Genomic DNA, 8569 nt, shown 5'->3' with positions numbered 1-8569 from the left:
TATCAACTCTTCCAGGGAGACCAGCCTCCAGAACGTACAGAGGGACCTGTGGTTCCAGCAGGGACGAATTAATACTCTGTGAGGATGAGGATGTACACACTGAAGAGGGTGAGGAATCGGTGGATGAGGAGGATGAGGATGACATCTTGCCTCCGTAGAGCCAGTTTGTGCAGGGACACATTAATTGCCAGCTTGTTTTGTGGGGGCCCAAACGAACCAATCATTTCAGCCACAGTTGTGTGGCAGACCCTGGCGCTGAAATGATTGATTTGTTAAAGTGTGCATGTCCTGTTTATACAACATAAGGGTGGGTGGGAGGGCCCAAGGACAATTCCATCTTGCACTTCTTTTTTTTCTTTGCATTATGTACAGTTTGGGGCCTAGTTTTTCTAACTGCCATCCTGTCTGCCACTGCAGTGTCACTCCTAGATGGGTCACGTGTTTGTGCCGCCCACTCGTGTCGCTTAGCATAGTCATCCAGCTACCTCGGTGCAACCTTTTGGACATGAAAACACTATTGTGAGGTGTGAGGTGTTCAGAATAGACTGGAAATGAGTGGAAATTAAGGTTATTGAGGTTAATAATAGCATAGGAGCAGAGAAACCGACAAATTCTGTGATTTTAGCTGTTTTTATGCTTTTTTAAAAAAAAATACAGATCCAAAACACAAAACCCAGAACCCAAAACACGGAAGGGTGGTTTTGGCAAAACCAATCCAGATCCAAAACACGAAGAAAGATCCAGATCCAAAACCAAAACACAAAACACGAAAAGTGGCCGGTGCACACCCCTAGTTACACCCTGTACCCACTACCCCGGTGTGTGTGTTACACCCTGTACCCCCCTACCCCTGTGTGTGTTACACCATGTTCCCCCCTTCCCCTGTGTGTGTGTTCCACCCTGTACCCCCAAACCCAGTGTGTGTGTTACACCCTGTACCCCCTACCCCTGTGTGTGTGTCATCCTGTACCACCTAGCCCTGTGTGTGTGTCACCTGTACCCCGTACCCCTGTGTGTGTGACACCCTGTACCCCCTACCCCTGTGTGTGTGCTTGATACCCTGTACCCCCTATCCCTGTGTGTGTGACACCCTGTACCCCCTAGCCCTGTGTGTGTGACACCCTGTACCCCCTACCCCTGTGTGTGTGTTAAACACTGTACCCCCATACCCCTGTATGTGACACCCTGTAGCCCCCTATCCCTGTGTGTGTGTGTGACACCCTGTAGCCCCCTACCCCTGTATGTGACACCCTGTACCCCCTACCCCTGTGTGGGTGTGAGACTCCCTGTAGCCCCCTACCTCTGTGTGTGTGACACCCTGTACCCCCTACCCGTGTCTGTGTGTGTGTGTGATACCCTGTACCCCCTACCCCTGTGTGTGTTAAACCCTGTACCCCCCTACCCCTGAGTGTGTGTCACCCTGTACCCCCAACCCTGTGTGTCCCTACCACTATGTGTATGTGTGACACCTGTACCCTCTACCCCTGTGTGTGTGCATGACACCTTGTACCCCCCTACCCCTGTATGTGACACCCTGTACCCCCATACCCCTGTGTGTGACACCCTGTACCCCCTAACCCTGTGTGTGTGATACCCTTTACCCCCCAACCATGTGTGTGATACCCTGTACCCCCTACCCCTGTGTGTGTGTGTGTGTGTATGTGTGTTACACCCTGTACCCCCTTACCCTGTGTGTGTGCATGTGTTACACCCTGTAACCCCTACCCCTGTGTGTGTGTGTAACACCCTGTACCCCCTACCCCTGTGTGTGTGTGTGTTACACCCTGTACCCCCTACCCCTGTGTGTGTGTTAAACCCTGTACCCCCCTACCCCTGTGTGTGTGTCACCCTGTACCCCCAACCCTGTGTGTCACCCTGTACCCCCTACCCCTTTGTGTATGTGTGACACCTGTACCATCTACCCTTGTGTGTGTGCGTGACACCCTGTACCCCCTTACACCTGTATGTGACACCCTGTACCCCCATACCCGTGTGTGACACCCTGTACCCCCTACCCCTGTGTGTGTGATACCCTTTACCACCCAACCCTGTGTGTGATACCCTGTACCCCCTACCCCTGTGTGTGTGTGTTACACCCTGTACCCCCTACCCCTATGTGTTTGTGTTACACCCTGTACCCCCTTACCGTTGTGTGTGTGTGTGACACCCTGTAGCCCCCTACCCCTGTATATGACACCCTGTAACCCCCTACCCCTATGTGTGTTACACCCTGTACCCCCCTACCCCTGTGTGTGTGTTACACCCTGTACCCCCTACCCCTGTGTGTCTGTCATCCTGTACCACCTACCCCTGTGTGTGTGTCACCCTGTACCCCCTACCCTGTGTGTGTCACCCTGTACCCCTTACCCCTGTGTGTGATACCCTGTACCCCCTTACCCCTGTATGTGACACCCTGTACCCCCTTACCCCTATCTGTGTGTCACCCTGTACCCCCTACCCCTGTCTGTGTGTCACCCTGTACCCCCTACCCCTGTGTGTGTATGGGAAACCCTGTAGCCCCCTACCCCTGTATGCGAAACCCTGTACCCCCTACCCCTGTGTGTGACACCCTGTAGCCCCCTACCCCTGTGTGTGTGTGTGACACCCTGTAGCCCCCTACCCCTGTATGTGACACCCTGTACCCCCTACCCCTGTGTGTGTGTATTACACCCGGTACCCCCTTACCCCTGTGTGTGTTACACCCTCTACCCCCTTACCCCTGTGTGTGTTACACCCTTTACCCCCCCTACCCCAGTGTGTGTGTTACACCCTGTACCCCCTAACCCTGTGTGTGTGTTACACCCTGTACCCCCTAACCCTGTGTGTCTGTCATCCTGTACCACCTACCCCTGTGTGTGTGTCACCCTGTACCCCCTACCCTGTGTGTGTCACCCTGTACCCCTTACCCCTGTGTGTGATACCCTGTACCCCCTTACCCCTGTATGTGACACCCTGTACCCCCTTACCCCTATCTGTGTGTCACCCTGTACCCCCTACCCCTGTCTGTGTGTCACCCTGTACCCCCTACCCCTGTGTGTGTATGGGAAACCCTGTAGCCCCCTACCCCTGTATGCGATACCCTGTACCCCCTACCCCTGTGTGTGACACCCTGTAGCCCCCTACCCCTGTGTGTGTGTGTGACACCCTGTAGCCCCCTACCCCTGTATGTGACACCCTGTACCCCCTACCCCTGTGTGTGTGTATTACACCCGGTACCCCCTTACCCCTGTGTGTGTTACACCCTCTACCCCCTTACCCCTGTGTGTGTTACACCCTTTACCCCCCCTACCCCAGTGTGTGTGTTACACCCTGTACCCCCTAACCCTGTGTGTGTGTTACACCCTGTACCCCCAACCCTGTGTGTCCCCCTGTACCCCCTACCACTATGTGTATGTGTGACACCTGTACCCTCTACCCCTGTGTGTGTGCATGACACCCTGTACCCCCCTACCCCTGTATGTGACACCCTGTACCCCCATACCCCTGTGTGTGACACCCTGTACCCCCTAACCCTGTGTGTGTGATACCCTTTACCCCCCAACCATGTGTGTGATACCCTGTACCCCCTACCCCTGTGTGTGTGTGTGTGTGTATGTGTGTTACACCCTGTACCCCCTTACCCTGTGTGTGTGCATGTGTTACACCCTGTAACCCCTACCCCTGTGTGTGTGTGTAACACCCTGTACCCCCTACCCCTGTGTGTGTGTGTGTTACACCCTGTACCCCCTACCCCTGTGTGTGTGTTAAACCCTGTACCCCCCTACCCCTGTGTGTGTGTCACCCTGTACCCCCAACCCTGTGTGTCACCCTGTACCCCCTACCCCTTTGTGTATGTGTGACACCTGTACCCTCTACCCTTGTGTGTGTGCGTGACACCCTGTACCCCCTTACACCTGTATGTGACACCCTGTACCCCCATACCCGTGTGTGACACCCTGTACCCCCTACCCCTGTGTGTGTGATACCCTTTACCACCCAACCCTGTGTGTGATACCCTGTACCCCCTACCCCTGTGTGTGTGTGTTACACCCTGTACCCCCTACCCCTATGTGTTTGTGTTACACCCTGTACCCTCTTACCGTTGTGTGTGTGTGTGACACCCTGTAGCCCCCTACCCCTGTATATGACACCCTGTAACCCCCTACCCCTATGTGTGTTACACCCTGTACCCCCCTACCCCTGTGTGTGTGTTACACCCTGTACCCCCTACCCCTGTGTGTCTGTCATCCTGTACCACCTACCCCTGTGTGTGTGTCACCCTGTACCCCCTACCCTGTGTGTGTCACCCTGTACCCCTTACCCCTGTGTGTGATACCCTGTACCCCCTTACCCCTCTATGTGACACCCTGTACCCCCTTACCCCTATCTGTGTGTCACCCTGTACCCCCTACCCCTGTCTGTGTGTCACCCTGTACCCCCTACCCCTGTGTGTGTATGGGAAACCCTGTAGCCCCCTACCCCTGTATGCAAAACCCTGTACCCCCTACCCCTGTGTGTGACACCCTGTAGCCCCCTACCCCTGTGTGTGTGTGTGACACCCTGTAGCCCCCTACCCCTGTATGTGACAAATGTACCCCCTACCCCTGTGTGTGTGTATTACACCCGGTACCCCCCTTACCCCTGTGTGTGTTACACCCTCTACCCCCTTACCCCTGTGTGTGTTACACCCTTTACCCCCCCTACCCCAGTGTGTGTGTTACACCCTGTACCCCCTAACCCTGTGTGTGTGTTACACCCTGTACCCCCTACCCCTGTGTGTGTGTCATCATGTACCACCTAGCCCTGTGTGTGTGTCACCCTGTACCCCGTACCCCTGTGTGTGTGACACCCTGTACCCCCTACCCCTGTGTGTGTGCGTGATACCCTGTACCCCCTATCCCTGTGTGTGTGACACCCTGTACCCCCTACCTCTGTGTGTGTGACACCCTGTACCCCCTACCCCTGTGTGTGTGTTAAACACCCAGTAGCGCCCTACCCCTGTATGTGACAATCTGTAGCCCCCTACCCCTGTGTGTGTGTGTGTGACACCCTGTAGCCCCCTACCCCTGTATGTGACACCCTGTACCCCCTACCCCTGTGTGTGTGTGAGACACCCTGTAGCCCCCTACCTCTGTGTGTGTGACACCCTGTACCCCCTACCCCTTTGTGTGTGTGTGTGTGTGTGATACCCTGTACCCCCTACCCCTGTTTGTGTGTTAATCCCTGTACCCCCCTACCCCTGTGTGTGTGTCACCCTGTACCCCCAACCCTGTGTGTCACCCTGTACCCCCTACCCCTGTGTGTATGTGTGACACCTGTACCCTCTACCCCTGTGTGTGTGCGTGACACCCTGTACCCCCCTACCCCTGTATGTGACACCCTGTACCCCCATACCCCTGTGTGTGACACCCTGTACCCCATAACCCTGTGTGTGTGATACCCTTTACCCCCCAAACCTGTGTGTGTGAGACACCCTGTAGCCCCCTACCTCTGTGTGTGTGACACCCTGTACCCCCTACCCCTGTGTGTGTGTGTGTGTGTGATACCCTGTACCCCCTACCCCTGTGTGTGTGTTAAACCCTGTACCCCCTACCCCTGTGTGTGTGTCACCCTGTACCCCCAACCCTGTGTCTCACCCTGTACCCCCTACCCCTGTGTGTATGTGTGACACCTGTACCCTCTACCCCGGTGTGTGTGCGTGACACCCTGTACCCCCCTACCCCTGTATGTGACACCCTGTACCCCCATACCCCTGTGTGTGACACCCTGTACTCCCTAACCCTGTGTGTGTGATACCCTTTACCCCCCAACCCTGTGTGTGATACCCTGTACCCCCTACCCCTGTGTGTGTGTGTGTTACACCCTGTACCCCCTACCCCTGTGTGTGTGTGTTACACCCTGTACCCCCCTACCCCTGTGTGTGTTACACCCTGTACCCCCCTACCCCTATGTGTGTTACAACCTATACCCCCCTACCCCTGTGTGTGTGTTACACCCTGTATCCCCTACCCCTGTGTGTGTGTCATCCTGTACCACCTACCCTTGTGTTTGTGTCACCCTGTACTACCTTCCTCTGTGTGTGTGACACCCTGTACCCCCTACCCCTGTGTGTGTGCATGATACCCTGTACCCCCTATCCCTGTGTGTCTGACACCCTATACCCCCTACCCCTGTGTGTATGTCACACTGTACCCCCTACCCTGTGTGTGTTAAACCCTGTACCCCCCTACCCCTGTGTGTGTGTGACACCCTGTACCCCCTACCCCTGTGTGTGTGACACCCTGTACCCCCTACCCCTGTGTGTGTGACACCCTGTACCCCCTACCCCTGTGTGTGTGTTAAACACTGTACCCCCCTCCCCCTGTATGTGACACCCTGTAGCCCCCTACCCCTGTGTGTGTGTGTGTGACACACTGTAGCCCCCTACCCCTGTATGTAACACCCTGTACCCCCTACCCCTGTGTGTGTGTGTGAGACACCCTGTAGCCCCCTACCTCTGTGTGTGTTACACCCTGTACCCCCCTACCCCTATGTGTGTTACAACCTGTACCCCACTACCCCTGTGTGTGTGTTCCACCCTGTACCCCCTACCCCTGTGTGTGTGTCATCCTGTACCACCTACACTTGTGTGTGTGTCACCCTGTACCACCTTCCTCTGTGTGTGTGACACCCTGTACCCCCTACCCCTGTGTGTGTGCGTGATACCCTGTACCCCTTATCCCTGTGTGTCTGACACCCTATACCCCCTAATCCTGTGTGTATGTCACCCTGTACCCCCTACCCTGTGTGTGTTAAACCCTATAACCCCTACCCCTGTGTGTGTGACACCCTGTACCCCCTACCCCTGTGTGTGTGACACCCTGTACCCCCTACCCCTGTGTGTGTGACACCCTGTACCCCCTACCCCTGTGTGTGTGTTAAACACTGTACCCCCCTACCCCTGTATGTGACACCCTGTAGCCCCCTACCCCTGTGTGTGTGTGTGTGTGACACACTGTAGCCCCCTACCCCTGTATGTGACACCCTGTACCCCCTACCCCTGTGTGTGTGTGTGAGACACCCTGTAGCCCGCTACCTGTGTGTGTGTGACACCCTGTACCCCCTACCCCTGTGTGTGTGTGTGTGTGTGTGTGATACCCTCTACCCCCTACCCTGTGTGTGTGTTAAACCCTGTACCCCCCTACCCCTGTGTGTGTGACACCTTGTACCCCCTACCCCTGGGTGTGTGACACCCTGTACCCCCTACCCCTGTGCGTGTGTTAAACACTGTACCCCCCCTACCCCTGTATGTGACACCCTGTTGCCCCCTACCCTTGTGTGTGTGTGTGTGTATGTGACACCCTGTAGCCCCCTACCCCTGTATGTGACACCCTGTACCCCCTACCCCTGTGTTTGTGTGTGTAAGACACCCTGTAGCCCCCTACCTCTGTTTTTTGTGACACCCTGTACCCCCTACCCCTGTGTGTGTGTGTGATATCCTTTACCCCCCAACCCTGTGTGTGATACCCTGTACCCCCTACCCCTGTGTGTGTGAGTTACACCCTGTAACCCCTACCCCTGTGTGTGTGTGTGTTACACCCTGTACCCCCTACCCCTGTGTGTGTGTTACACCCTGTACCCCCTACCCCTGTGTGTGTGTTAAACCCAGTACCCCCTTACCCCTGTGTGTGTGTCACCCTGTACCGACAACCCTGTGTGTCACCCTGTACCCCCTACCACTGTGTGTATGTGTGACACCTGTACCCCCTACCCCTGTGTGTGTGACACCCTGTACCCCCTACCCCTGTGTGTGTGCGTGATACCCTGTACCCCCTATCCCTGTGTGTGTGACACCCTATACCCTCTACCCCTGTGTGTGTGTCACCCTGAACCCCCTAGTCCTGTGTGTGTTAAACCCTGTACCCCCTTACCCCTGTGTGAGTGACACCCTGTACCCCCTACCCCTGTGTGTGTGACACCCTGTACCCCCTACCCCTGTGTGTGTGACACCCTGTATCCCCTACCCCTGTGTGTGTGTTAAACACTGAACCCCACTACCCCTGTATGTGACACCCTGTAGCCCCCTACCCCTGTGTGTGTGTGTGACACCCTGTAGCCCCCTACCCCTGTATGGGACACCCTGTACCCCCTACCCCTGTGTGTGTGTGAGACACCCTGTAGTCCCCTACCTCTGTGTGTGTGACACCCTGTACCCCCTACCCCTGTGTGTGTGTGTGTGTGTGATACCCTGTACACCCTACCCCTGTGTGTGTGTTAAACCCTGTACACCCCTTCCCCTGTGTGTGTGTCACCCTGTACCCCCAACCCTGTGAGTCACCCTGTACCCCCTACCCCTTTGTGTATGTGTGACACCTGTACCCTCTACCCCTGTGTGTGTGCGTGACACCCTGTACCCCCCTACCCCTGTATGTGACACCCTGTACCCCCATACCCCTGTGTGTGACACCCTGTACCCCCTACCCCTGTGTGTGTGATACCCTTTACTTCCCAACCCTGTGTGTGATACCCTGTACTCCCAACCCCTGTGTGTGTGTGTGTGTGTGTGTGTGTTACACCCTGTACCCCCTACCCCTGTGTGTGTGTTACACCC

The sequence above is a fragment of the Taudactylus pleione genome, unplaced genomic scaffold, assembly GCF_031769625.1.
Source record: "Taudactylus pleione unplaced genomic scaffold, aTauple2 ptg000457l, whole genome shotgun sequence".
In the NCBI taxonomy this organism is placed as follows: domain Eukaryota; kingdom Metazoa; phylum Chordata; class Amphibia; order Anura; family Myobatrachidae; genus Taudactylus; species Taudactylus pleione.
The sequence above is the reverse complement of the archived record's forward strand: the minus strand, read 5'-3'. Positions refer to the sequence as shown.